The following is a 13622-nucleotide window of genomic DNA, read 5'->3' as shown; positions in this document are numbered from 1 at the left end:
TCATTTCAGAACTTGGATCAACACAAACCAGCCTTATCTCTGACCCAGTAACACACACTGACCCTGTATCTGACCCAGTAACACACACTGACCCTGAAGCACACACACACCTTGTATCTAACCCAATAACACACATTGATCCTCTCTCTGACCCAATAACACACACTATCCCTGTAACACACACTATCACTGTAAATGATGCAATAACACACAATGTCCCTGTAATAGACACTGACCCTATATCTGACCCAATAACACACACCATCCCTGTAACACACACTATTCATGTAAATGACGCAATAACACACACTGACCCAGTAACACACACTATCACTGTATCTGACACAGTAACACACACTGACCCAGTAACACACACTGACCCTGTATCTGACCCAGTAACACACATTGACCCAGTAACACACACTGACCCAGTAACACACACTATCCCTGTATCTGACCCAGTAACACACACTGACCCTGTATCTGACCCGCTGCAAAATGCAACCAATCATCCACCTGGTGATGTAACACCACCAGTACCAACACTTCACAGTATGGACGCCACGACTACTGTCTCCAAGGAAACAGCGGTACCAGACAATACAACCACCATCACTTCTGGAAAAGGTACAATACCAAATCAGTTACATAATAGATTGATGTAGTCGTGTCATATTTAACTGACACGACTTGACTTGTTTTTATACCATTCACCAAATACACCAGACAGCACTGCTACACCATCACCAGCAGGGGGCAGCACATTCTCAGGAGTCAAAACAAACAGTCATGACAGTCAGGATGTTGTGAACTTGTGCTTTTTTCCCTATTTTATACAGCTTTTACAACACTGGGATCAACAGACGATCCGACAACAGACAGTACTACAGCTTCACCTGCAGGGGGTGGTATCTACACAGGAACCACTGCATCTCCAACGACAGGTGTGTATTGCTTCACTTCACAGAAAAGCCAAGAGAAAGGTGCAAGTTATTTATTTTGGGCGCTGAAGTTCATGTTTCAGTATCTTCTTCATTTCAGAACTTGGAGCAACACAAACCAGCCTTAACTCTGACCCAGTAACATACACTGAGCCTATGTCTGACCCAGTAACACAAACTGACCCAGAAACACACACTATCACTGTATCTGACCCAGTAACACAAACTGACCCTCAATCTGACCCAATAACACACACTATCACTGTATCTGACCCAATAACACACACTATCACTGTATCTGACCCAATAACACACACTATCACTGTATCTGACCCAATAACACACACTATCACTGTATCTGACCCAATAACACACACTATCACTGTATCTGACCCAATAACACACACTATCACTGTATCTGACCCAATAACACACACTATCACTGTATCTGAACCAATTACACACACTATCACTGTATCTGACCCAGTAACACACACTATTCCTGTATCTGACCCAGTAACACACACTGACCCTGTATCTGACCCAGTAACACACACTGACCCTGTATCTGACCCAGTAACACACACTGACCCTGTATCTGACCCAGTAACACACACTATTCCTGTATCTGACCCAGTAACACACACTATCACTGTATCTGACCCAATAACACACACTATCACTGTATCTGACCCAATAACACACACTATCACTGTATCTGACCCAGTAACACACACTATTCCTGTATCTGACCCAGTAACACACACTGACCCTGTATCTGACCCAGTAACACACACTGACCCTGTATCTGACCCAGTAACACACACTATCACTGTATCTGACCCAATAACACACACTATCACTGTATCTGACCCAATAACACACACTATCACTGTATCTGACCCAATAACACATACTGACCCTGTATCTTACCCAATAACACACGCTGACCCTGTATCTGACCCACTGCAAAATGCGACCAATCATCCACCTGGTGATGTAACACCACCAGTACCAACACTTCACAGTATGGACGCCACGACTACTGTCTCCAAGGAAACAGCTGTACCAGACAATACCACCACCAGCACCGATGGAAAGGGTAGAATACCAAATTAATTACGTAATAGATTGATGTAGTCATGTCATATTTAACTGACACAACTTGACTTGTTTTTCTACATCATTCACCAAATACACCAGACAGCACTGCTACACCATCACCAGCAGGGGGCAGCACATTCTCAGGAGTCAAAACAAACATGACAGTCAGGATGTTGTGAACTTATTATTTTTTCCCTATTTTATACAGCTTTTACAACACTGGGATCAACAGACGATCCGACAACAGACAGTACTACAGCTTCACCTGCAGGGGGTGGTAACTACACAGGAATCACTGCATCTCCAACGACAGGTGTGTATTGCTTCACTTCACAGAAAAGCCAAGAGAAAGGTGCAGGTTATTTATTTTGGGCGCTGAAGTTCATGTTTCAGTATCTTCTTCATTTCAGAACTTGGATCAACACAAACCAGCCTTATCTCTGAACCAGTAACACACACTGACCCTGTATCTGACCCAGTAACACACACTGACCCAGAAACACACACTGACCCTGTATCTGGCACGGTGCAAAATGCGACCAATCAGCATTCAGGTGATTCTGAACATCCACCTGGTGATGTAACACCACCAGTACCAACACTTCACAGTATGGACGCCACGACTACTGTCTCCAAGGAAACAGCTGTATTAGACAATACAACCACCATCACCTCTGGAAAAGGTACAATACCAAATCAGTTACGTAATGGATTGATTTTAGTCGTGTCATATTTAACTGATGGGGCTTGACTTGTTTCTACATCATTCAACACACCAGGACCAAATACACCAGACAGCACTGCTACACCGTCACCAGCAGGGGGCAGCACATTCTCAGGAGTCACAGGCACCAAGGAAAGAAAGATATCAGACAGTAAGAGAGATTTACAGTAACTTCTGATACAGGTGTAGAGACAAATCAGCTGCTCAAATGTTAAAATAAACAATCATGACAATGTGGTCAACATATGCTTTTTGTGTGTTCTTTATTTTACATGTTTGGGTAGCAAAAAGCTGGAGATCAAAACTGATCTTCATGTTATGTAACTTTGTTTTTCAGTTACCCAAAACGTGGTCGCCCATTTGAGGGTTTCTACCTTATCAGCAGGGGAGAAGAGTGAGGAGGAAATCATTGAAGCAGTATGTAAACAAAGCAAAACTGTTATTGTAAACATCAAGTTGTGACATTAGAACACTATTACATATTATTACATTTTTTTATTTTTGGCATTTAACAGACATCCTTTGTCCAAAGCGACTTACAACAAATACATTTGACAAAGTAAGAGAATCATCTATCCACAACAGGAACAAGTCCTCTATGCTCAGAGCAGGGGCCATTGGCAGTCGTAGTGCTAGAAGAATGACACAGTAGAGAAACTGTGCAGGGGGCTAGAGGGGAAGTAGATGTCTCAGGAGGGACAGATAAGTTGTAGCCTGAAGAGATGGAGGTCTTCAGTCTACGGCAGAAGATAGTGAGTGATTCTGCCGTCCTGACAGAGGTGGGAAGCTCGTTCCACCAGCGGGGAGCCAGAACAGTGTAGAGTCGTGACCGGGTAGCGGATAGTGCAACTGCACAACACATCCGATAGAGGCGGTGGCGCCAGTCGGCCAGCAGAGGTGGAAGAGCAGAGTGAACAGGCTGGTGTTTGAGGGATGACCATTGTTTGCAGGTAGGAAGGGGCTGTTGCATTTTCGCTGCTGTGAGGAGAAGTTTGCCACACAGGATAAGTGGTTGTCAAGAATCACCCCAAGGTTCTTGGCTGTCAGGGAGGAGGTCACCGTAGAGCTCTTTTACTGAGATGGTGAAGTCTTGGAGAGAGCAGGCTTTCCCGAGGAGGAAGGGTAGCTCAATCTTATTAAGGTTGAGCTCCAGATGGTGGGCTGACGTTCAAGTAGAGATGTCTGCAAGACACACAGAGATACGTGTTGCATGTCGTCTGCAGCAGTGCAGCGGTAGGAGAAACCATGTGAGGAAATGACCCAGCTAAGAGACTTGGTAGAGAGGGAGAACAGTACGGGCCCTAGGACCTGGGGGACCCTTGTGGTGGGGGCTCGTGGAGAGTATAAAATAAAGAGTATTAAAGTATAAGACAGTATTAAATACTATATCGTTTTAATCAATTTACCTAGTCCCATTAGTGTTTTACTCTATTAACCCCCCCCCCCCCATCTCTCTCTCTCTCTCTCTCTCTCTCTCTCTCTCTCTCTCTCTCTCTCTCTCTCTCTCTCTCTCTCTCTCTCTCTCTCTCTCTCTCTCTCTCTCTCTCCCAGGTCCAAGCCTTCATACAGGAGAACTGTGACAGCTGCACCATAAGGATCAGGCGCATCAGAGTGGGTCAACATGACTGATCCACACCGTGGTTGTACACTGAGCCCCAAAAAATAGACTGGACTCACTGTGACCCTCTCCCCCCAGCTAAACTACTCTGATCCCTCTATCATCCGTTATACCACCAGTTCACACTGGTGATCCGGTGCCATCTTGATTGATGTTGTGGTTTGGCCTGTTTTGCAGGAATATAGACTAGTGTTCCTGATTAGGCTATGAGAGATTGTTTGGTGCCATTGAAGAGATCTGCCACAAGAGTTTTCGTAAGGGGTGTGACGGGCCGGCCCATTGGTCCTGTCTGGGTAACCTTTTCTTGTGCCCTGTTGTTTTCTAACTTACGGCCAAGCTCCACCTGCTGCGTTGCGTCAACTCGCCATCGGCGTTGCGTCAACTTCCCGTTGTCCAAGCTCCACCTACTGCGTTGCGTCAACGTTGCGTCAACGTCAACGTTCTACTCTAGCTCCACTGGCTAGTTCGTACTTGGAGCTGTCCGTGGTACCACGTGGTACAATTGGTCTCATTGTGACGTCTGCGTCCACCGTCAAAAATCTAACTTTTTGGAATGTCTACTTTGGACGCAGCCATCGGACGCAACGCTGACGCAACGCAACGCTGACGCAACGCAGCAGGTGGAGCACCTTTCATTGATTACAATGCATTTGATCCCAATTTCGGACGCAACGCACATTAGACGCAACGCTGACGCAACGCTCGATGGCCATGGTGGAGCTTGGCCGTAAGTAGGTCGGCTACCCGATGCGCGGGGCTGGAGGCTAATCAGGGCGACCTGGGACAGCTAACTCTCTGTCCTGGGTACAGCTTAAAAGGCACTCCAGTCTTCTTCTTTTAATATATGCCATTTAGCTGACGCTTTTATCCAAAGCGACTTACATTGCAGTGAGTGCGTACATGTTCACTATATATGGTCCCAGTGGGACCTTTGTTGGCTTTGTTTTGCTATATTACACCCGTACAACACCCTCCTCACCATACTTTCCACTGCATTCACTCACTCACACTACTGATTACACTGATTCTCATATGCCATTGGATTATTGTTCAGTTTGGCATACTTTAGTTCTATTAAATTCTTAATTATGTTGGTGTGTGTGTCTCCCTTTGTGTTCTGGTCCAGAGCCAGTTAGGTAACAGGGTGTGTGTGTCTCCCTTTGTGTTCTGGTCCAGAGCCAGTTAGGTAACAGGGTCACCGAAAGGTTGAAATCAAGGTTGAAAATCAAACGGCTGTCCTGTTCCCGGAGAGCAGCATTCCTGGCATACACTCAAGTGTAAACCATTAACCAGCTTTTTTTCCATGACAGTGCAACAATAGGATCATAATAAAGAATAATCACATTATGTCTGTCAGAAGGATGGATGAGTGTGGTGTGTGCTTACTGCTTCTCATGCCTCTTCTCCTTCCTATTACACATGCAGACCTGTCAACAGGTAAGAAATAGAAAGATATTAATTCAAACATGTTTATGTTGCACATAGAATGATATTCTATGTACCACATAACATAACATTTTACTGAAGTTTATTACTAATATAAAAGAATAACTGTATTTTACGATTATAATAGTATGTTTTGCAATGGTGATCCATTTTCTTGCTGTAGTAGGTTGGCATGATAATTAATCCGCTTCTACATGTACAGTTCGGATAAGGATATGATAGAATGTATATTATATATGTATATTCCTATATGGATGGGAATATTAAATGTTGACAGCCGTGATTGAAATGTCTATTTGAAGACCGACATGTCATTGACTAGATCTACTTCTGCCTATTGCACACTGTAAATATTTCTGATGGCGGAATTGAAACAAATTACTGGTCGAACAGCTGTCTAGACAGTCGTTTCAATCTTTAAAAATCTGAGATCATAGTGTTACAATTTGTAAAATATTTTTAAAATGTTGTAGTATACACAGTATTAGTTTGATTAGGTAAATGGATTTTGAGACCTTGATGCACTTGGTTAAAGACCACGTCGAGCCGCAAGAACATTTAAACAAAGAAATAAGCGGCTCCTTAACTGATTAAATGACAAACCTCTGGCACCTGAAGTGTGTGTGTGTGTGTGTGTGTGTGTGTGTGTGTGTGTGTGTGTCTGCCTGTCTGCCTGTCTAACTATACACAAAGGAACAACACACCACACACATTTAGGGCCTATTAACGGGTCTTCCTTCAAGTTTGCTTGTGGACATTCAACTTAACGGCTTTGAAGTTCCTTTGTCATGCATTCAGTATATTCACTCTTTAATTACAGCTAGCCCTCTGGCTCAAGCTGTGTCTGCATGTGTCAGACGGCCAAGTTATTTGACAACGCCACCTGGGTTATAGTCACCGAGGAGCTCAACTAATCTAAACAAAAGCATACACTTGTTCACATGGCCACACTGTCCTACCAGCGTGTGTGTCATGGGGGCAGTAGTACCCTTCCTAGCAGCATGGGGGCAGTAGTACCCTTCCTAGCAGCATGGGGGCAGTAGTACCCTTCCTAGCAGCATGGGGGCAGTAGTACCCTTCCTAGCAGCATGGGGGCAGTAGTACCCTTCCTAGCAGCATGGGGGCAGTAGTACCCTTCCTGTCGTTACTAGCAGCACCCTTCCTGTCGTTACTAGCAGCACCCTTCCTGTCGTTACTAGCAGCAGGACCTCTTCTTCTCTGAGGAGCTGTTCATCAGCTGGACCGTCTTCTCCTTCTCTTTGTCCTCCTGCTCTTTCAGGATCCTAGGAGACACATAAGATCTTCCTGTTATATCACATGCTTTTGCAGTATCCATGTCAGGCTCATATTACAGTACAAATATTTCTAATGAAAAGTACATCAGTGACGTCGCATTGTACTGCTCACCATTGAACGTGTGAACAGTGCGAGTAATCGGATATCGTATTGAAGTTCAGATCACAGGTGTAGGTTAGATTACCCAATGTCCGTGCGATGTTAAACGGACCCCTCCTAAATTTCGTTGTTTGGTACCTGTACTGTAGCAATGACAATAAAGTCCATTCATTCAATTCATTCATTCATTCATTCATAACAAAGTTTGTTTTGGGAGGGAGGAGCAGAGTGTGAAATACCAAGAGGAAGCAGAGGCTGGAGCAATTTGAAAATAGAAAATACACTTTATTAAACAAATAATCTCAAAATAAGCTAATGGTCAAATGTAATAAACTTTTTTTTTTTTTTTTTTTTTTACATAATCTGATCCATTAGGTGTTTATTAATGCCTGTGTGGTGTTATTTTTTTTAGTAGAAGTGTTAGGAGACACAGTATAGGGGGGTAGTAGAAGTGTTAGGAGACACAGTATGTGTGTGTTTCTGTTTTGTCCTTGTTTAGTTGGAGGAAGTTTTGTGTCATCCAGGCGTTTATTTGCTCAATGCAATTACAGAGATTGTCAATGGGACTATAGTCGTTCGGTGAGAGGGCTATGTAGATTTGAGTGTCATCCGCATAGTTGTGGTAGGCAATTTTGTTATTTTTTATGATGTGTTCCAATGGAAGCATGTAGAGATTGAATAGAAGGGGGCCAAGGATTGACCCTTGGGGAACCCCACATGTCATTTTAATTTGGTCAGATGCAAAGTTGCCAATGGAGACATAGTAGCTTCTGTCCTGTAGGTAGGATCGAAACCAGTTTAGGGCAGTGCCCGAAAGTCCTACCCAGGTTTTTAGTCTATCTATTAGAATGTCATGGTCTACAGTGTCAAAGGCAGCACTAAGATCTAATAGTACCAAAACTGAGATTTTTCCGGAGTCTGTGTTTACGCGAATGTCATTAAGGACCTTAATAAGGGCCGTTTCAGTGCTATGTAGGGGGCGAAAGCCTGATTGAAAGTCATCAAAGAGATCATTTAGGGTCAAATAATTGCTAAGTTGTTCGTGGGCAACCATTTCAATAATGTTTTTCATGCCCGACACAGAAGATCTAATGCCTTGTCTAATGGTTTCTATTTTATTGTTAAAAAAGGATGCAAGCTCATTGCATTTACTAGTCGAATTAAATTCCTGAGCAATGGGTGTTGGGGGATTTGTTAGTCTGTCAACAGTTCTGAAAAGGATGCGGGCATTATTGATATTATTGTTCATGATCTTAGAGAAAAATTATTGCCTGGCGCTTCTTATTTCTAAGTTATAGTTTTGAAGATTCTCTTTATAGATATCATAGTGGACTTGAAGGTTTGTTTTTCTCCATCTGCACTCTGCTTTACGACATTCTCTTTTTTGGGTCTTTACGGATGGGGTAGTTCTCCAGGGAGCTTTTTGCTTACCAGAGATGCATTTGGATCTAATGGGTGCAACATCATCAATGTTTTTTGTGATTTTTAAGTTGAAATCGTGTAGAAGGTCATTTACTGAGGTTGGAATAGAAGTTTGGGGGGGGGGGGGGGGGGCTAGGGAAAAGGCCTGTGTGAACAGTGCACTGGTCTTTTCATTGATATATCGTTTGGAAATAGTTTTAGACATAGTTTGAATAACAGGAAAGATAGATACGTCAAAGAATATGCAACAATGGGCACACAATGACGTAGGCTCATGACCGTCTCTACCACTGCTAAAAATAACCTACCACCGCTAAAAATAACCTACCACCGCTAAAAATAACCTACCACCGCTAAAAAATAACCTACTACCAGGAAATATTGAAAAATGGTTCAGTGATTGAGAGGGGGGTTATAATTTAAGGGAAAATTAACACACGGTATTCGTACCACCAGGAAAGGGTTTTGTACATCTATCTGTGGAGTGAAGCTATGGAGCAGTTTGAATGTGGAGTCAAAGCAATGTCCAAACATTATCCAGTTTAAAATAAGGTATAAAAACATGTTTCTTCATAATGTCCAGGGATGATGGGGGGGTTGATAATCACACGGTGTTAACAGGGGTTATTGTTTATTTATTGTTTATTTATTATCATTTATCATTTGGGTTCCTAAATATGTCTTCTTTATTTTCTTCTTTTATGTAATTAAGTATGTAAATATAATATTTGACTTTTGGGTACGCAGTATTTGTATATATTATGAGATTGTATTCATTTGTTTCGTTTTTCCGTTATATGAATATATTATATTATATTAATTATTGTTGTTTTGCACATATTTGAAATAAACATCTCAATCAATAAATCGAAAACACTACTGATGGACACACCTCACCTTTGAATGGACTCCATTGGAGAGTCATGCACCACCAGTTTACCTCCAGTCTGACTGTTCCATATGTCAGAGACTGTTATGTTCTAGCCACATATGACCAGCTGTTATGGACACATATTATATTGTAATATTATTATGACCACGAGTGCTGTTAGATGTTGTTTTGTCTTCCAGGTAACTGCTTGACCCCCACTGTCCTGTGCTGTCCAGGCCACAACAACAGTTGTCTCAGATCAGGATGTTACTGCGACCGATTCTGTTTAGTGCTAGGCGACTGTTGCCAGGACTACAGGACAACCTGTATACAATGTGAGAGAGAGAGAGAGAGAGAGAGAGAGAGAGAGAGAGAGAGAGAGAGAGAGAGAGAGAGAATAACCTTGTTACTTTAGATAGCTTTTAAGGTTTCTTGCTACAAACAACATCATTAGAACTTCATTGTTATCTTTGAAATGTACTTTGATGATTCTATGGATTCAGTTTGTGCAAAACAGTTTTTTGAATAGTTTTTTTTATCACAACCTTTATGTTTCGCTTTTTTATACAGCAGGGGGTGGTATCTACACAGGAACCACTGCATCTCCTACGACAGGTGAGCATCGTTTCACTTCAGAGAAAAGCCAAAAGAGAGGTGCAGGTTATTTACTTTGGGGTCTGAAGTTCATGTTTCAGTATCTTCTTCATTTCAGAACTTGGATCAACACAAACCAGCCTTATCTCTGACCCAGTAACACACACTGACCCTGTATCTGACCCAGTAACACACACTGACCCTGTATCTGACCCAATAACACACACTATACTTGTTTCAGAAACATTAACACACACTGACCCGGTAACACAAATTGACCCAATAACACACACTGACCCAATAACACACACTATCACTGTATCTGACCCAGTAACACACACTGACCCTGTATCTGGCCCGCTGCAAAATGCGACCAATCAGCATACAAGTAATTCTCAACATCCACCTGGTGATGTAACACCACCAGTACCAACACTTCACAGTATGGACGCCACGACTACTATCTCCAAGGAAACAGCTGTACCAGACAATACAACCACCATCACCTCTGGAAAAGGTACAATACCAAATCAATTACGTAATGTATTGATGTAGTCATGTCATATTTAACTGACACGACTTGACTTGTTTCTACATCATTCACCACACCAGGACCAAATACACCAGACAGCACTGCTACACCATCACCAGCAGGGGGCAGCGCATTATCAGGAGACAGAGCCACTAAGGAAAGAATGACATCAGACAGTAAGAGAGATTTACAGTAACTTCTGATACAGGTGTAGAGACAAATCAGCTGCTTAAGTGTTTAAAAAAACAATCATGACAATGTGGTCAACATTATTACACCTTATTTATGTGTTATTTTTGTTTTACATGTTTGGCTAGAAAAAATCTGGGGATGAAAACTGATAACTTTGTTTTTCAGTTATCCAAAACGTGGTCGTCCCTTTGAGGGTTTCTACCTTATCATATGCAGGGGAGAAGAGTGAGGAGGAAATCATTGAAACAGTATGTAAACAAAGCAAAACTGTTATTGCAAACTCAAGTTATGACATTAGAACACTATCAAATACAATTACAGCTTTAAATGTTTGGCTTTTAGCAGATGCCTTTAGCAGACAACTTACAAGCAATACATTTGACTAAGTAAGTGAGTCATCTATCCACCAGTCATAGCAGGTAAAAAGTAATCTTTGCTCAGGCTAGGGGCCATTGACAGTCGTAGTGCTTGAAGGACCTTTTTTTAGAGAAACTGTACAGGGGGCTAGAGGGAAAGAAGATGTTGTTGGAGATAATTAAAGATCAGAATGAAGACATGTCTGAATAACTAAGTGTACAATTGTTTCAAGCATTTTGTGGTGCACATCTGCATACCTGCCAGTGGACAGCTTCAATAACTCTGTGACGCACTTACTAAACTCTAGCCTTTCCTGTCACCACATTTGTTTGCTAAGATTAGTGATCTCTTAAGACTGAATGAATGGTCTTTATTGTCATTGCTATAGTACAGGTACCAAACAACGAAATTTAGGAGCCGACTTTGTATATAAGGGCTGAGCTCAGGGAAAGAGGGGGCTCTGGGTTTTGCAAACTCTAGACTGATCTCATGTAACTTTATTAATAAAAGGCTTCAGCTAATTTGGTCAATCTCCTTGTGTTCAATATTCAATATCAGTTGAGAAGAAACGAGATTAATCCAGAATATAATCTCAGTGATTCTGCAGTCCTGACAGCAGTGGGAAGCTCGTTCCACCAGCGGGGCGCCAGAACAGTGTAGAGTCGTGACCGGATAGCGCGACTGTCACATCCGCGTAGAGGCGTTGGTGCCAGTCGGCCAGCAGAGGTGGAAGAGCAGAGTGAACAGGCTGGTGTTTGGGGGATGACCATTGCTTGCAGGTAGGAAGGGGCTGTTCCCTTTGCCGCTCAATAGGCGAGCACAAGGTTCTTGAAGGAGGTTGAACACCAGACGGGCGACAGCATTCTGGATGAGCTGCAGAGGTCTGATGGGAGCCCGGCCAGGAGTGCGTTTCAGTAGTCAAGGCGGTAGATTAGTGACTGAACCAAGAGTTGTGTCGCTTCTCTGGTGAGGAACGGACGTATCCTTCTGATGTTGTAGAGGAAGAATCTGCAGGAGCGTGCTGTCGCTGCGATGTTCACCGCACAGGATAAGTGGTTGTCAAGGATCACCCCAAGGTTCTTGGCTGTCAGGGAGGAGGTCACCGTAGAGCTCTTTACTGAGATGGGGAAGTCTTGGAGAGGGCAGGCTTTCCCAGGGAGGAAGGGTAGCTCAGTCCTGTTGAAGTCTCGGGGTGAGCTTCAGATGGTGGGCTGACATCCAAACAGAGAAGTCTGGAAGACACGCAGAGATACATGCCCCGTGCCACCTGTACGTGTTGCCACCTGTGAGTCAGAGGAGGGGAAAGAGAGGAAGAGTTGCATGGCGTCTGCATAGCAGTGGTAGGAGAAAACATGTGAGGAAATTACATTAGTGATTTACCATCACCTCTCTCTCTCTCTCTCCTCTCTCTCTCTCTCTCTCTCTCTCTCTCTCTCTCTCTCTCTCTCTCTCTCTCCCTCTCTCTCTCTCTCTCTCTCTCTCTCTCCCTCTCTCTCTCTCTCTCCCTCTCTCTCTCTCTCTCTCTCTCCCCTCTCTCTCTCTCTCTCTCTCTCTCCCTCTCTCTCTCTCTCTCTCTCTCCCTCTCTCTCTCTCTCTCTCTCTCTCTCTCTCTCTCTCTCTCTCTCTCTCTCTCTCTCCCTCCCAGGTCCAAGCCTTCATACAGGAGAACTGTGACAGCTGCACCATAAGGATCAGACGCATCAGAGTGCGTCAACATAACTGATCCACACCGTGGTTGTACACTGAGCCCAACAAATAGACCAGACTCACTGTGACCCTCTTTCCCCCCAGCTAAACTACCATCCAATTCCTCTATCATCCCTTATACCACCAGTTCACACTGGTGATCTGGTGCCATCTTGATTGATGTTGTGGTTTGGGTTATTCCCTCTAGGCCTGTTTTGCAGGAATATAGACTAGTGTTCCTGATTAGGCTATGAGAGATTGTTTGGTGCCATTGAAGAGATCTGCCACAAGAGTTTTTGTAACTTTCCGTAAGGGGTGTGACGGCCCTTTGGTCCTGTCTGGGTAACCTTTTCCTTTTCCCTGTTGTTTTCTAACTAAGTAGGTCGGCTACCCGATGCGCCGGGCTGGAGGCTAATCAGGGCGACTCTGCACCATTATTCTTTTGTTGGCCTTGTTTTGTTATATTACAACGTACAACACCCTCCTCACCATACTTTCCACTGCATTCACTCACTCACACTACTGATTACACTGATTCTCATATACCATTGGATTATTGTTCAGTTTGGCATACTTAAGTTCTATTAAATTCCGAAAGGTTGAAATCAAACCAGCCCTAGCTGGTCTCAGGGGATCACCTCTCAATGCAATAGCAAAGGAATGCCACTCAGGCCACTAGTTCTTAGTAGGCTATGAACATGGGACCTGGGCCTTGATTATGTCCAACTCCGCCCTATAAC

At 43.5% G+C, this 13622-nt stretch overlaps 1 long non-coding RNA gene across 1 annotated transcript; it reads left to right on the top strand.

Annotated features, from left to right (window-relative positions):
• Positions 1-10252: 10252 nt before the first annotated feature.
• On the top strand, positions 10253-13300 carry LOC308171389. Its single transcript, XR_013937822.1, has 4 exons — positions 10253-10632; positions 10728-10823; positions 11005-11087; positions 12842-13300. It is a non-coding gene; the product is annotated as an uncharacterized lncRNA (long non-coding RNA).
• The last annotated feature ends 322 nt before the right edge of the window (positions 13301-13622 follow it).

The sequence above is a fragment of the Nansenia antarctica genome (genome assembly GCF_963989245.1).
Source record: "Nansenia antarctica genome assembly, chromosome: 16".
In the NCBI taxonomy this organism is placed as follows: domain Eukaryota; kingdom Metazoa; phylum Chordata; class Actinopteri; order Argentiniformes; family Microstomatidae; genus Nansenia; species Nansenia antarctica.
The sequence above is the reverse complement of the archived record's forward strand: the minus strand, read 5'-3'. Positions and strand labels throughout refer to the sequence as shown.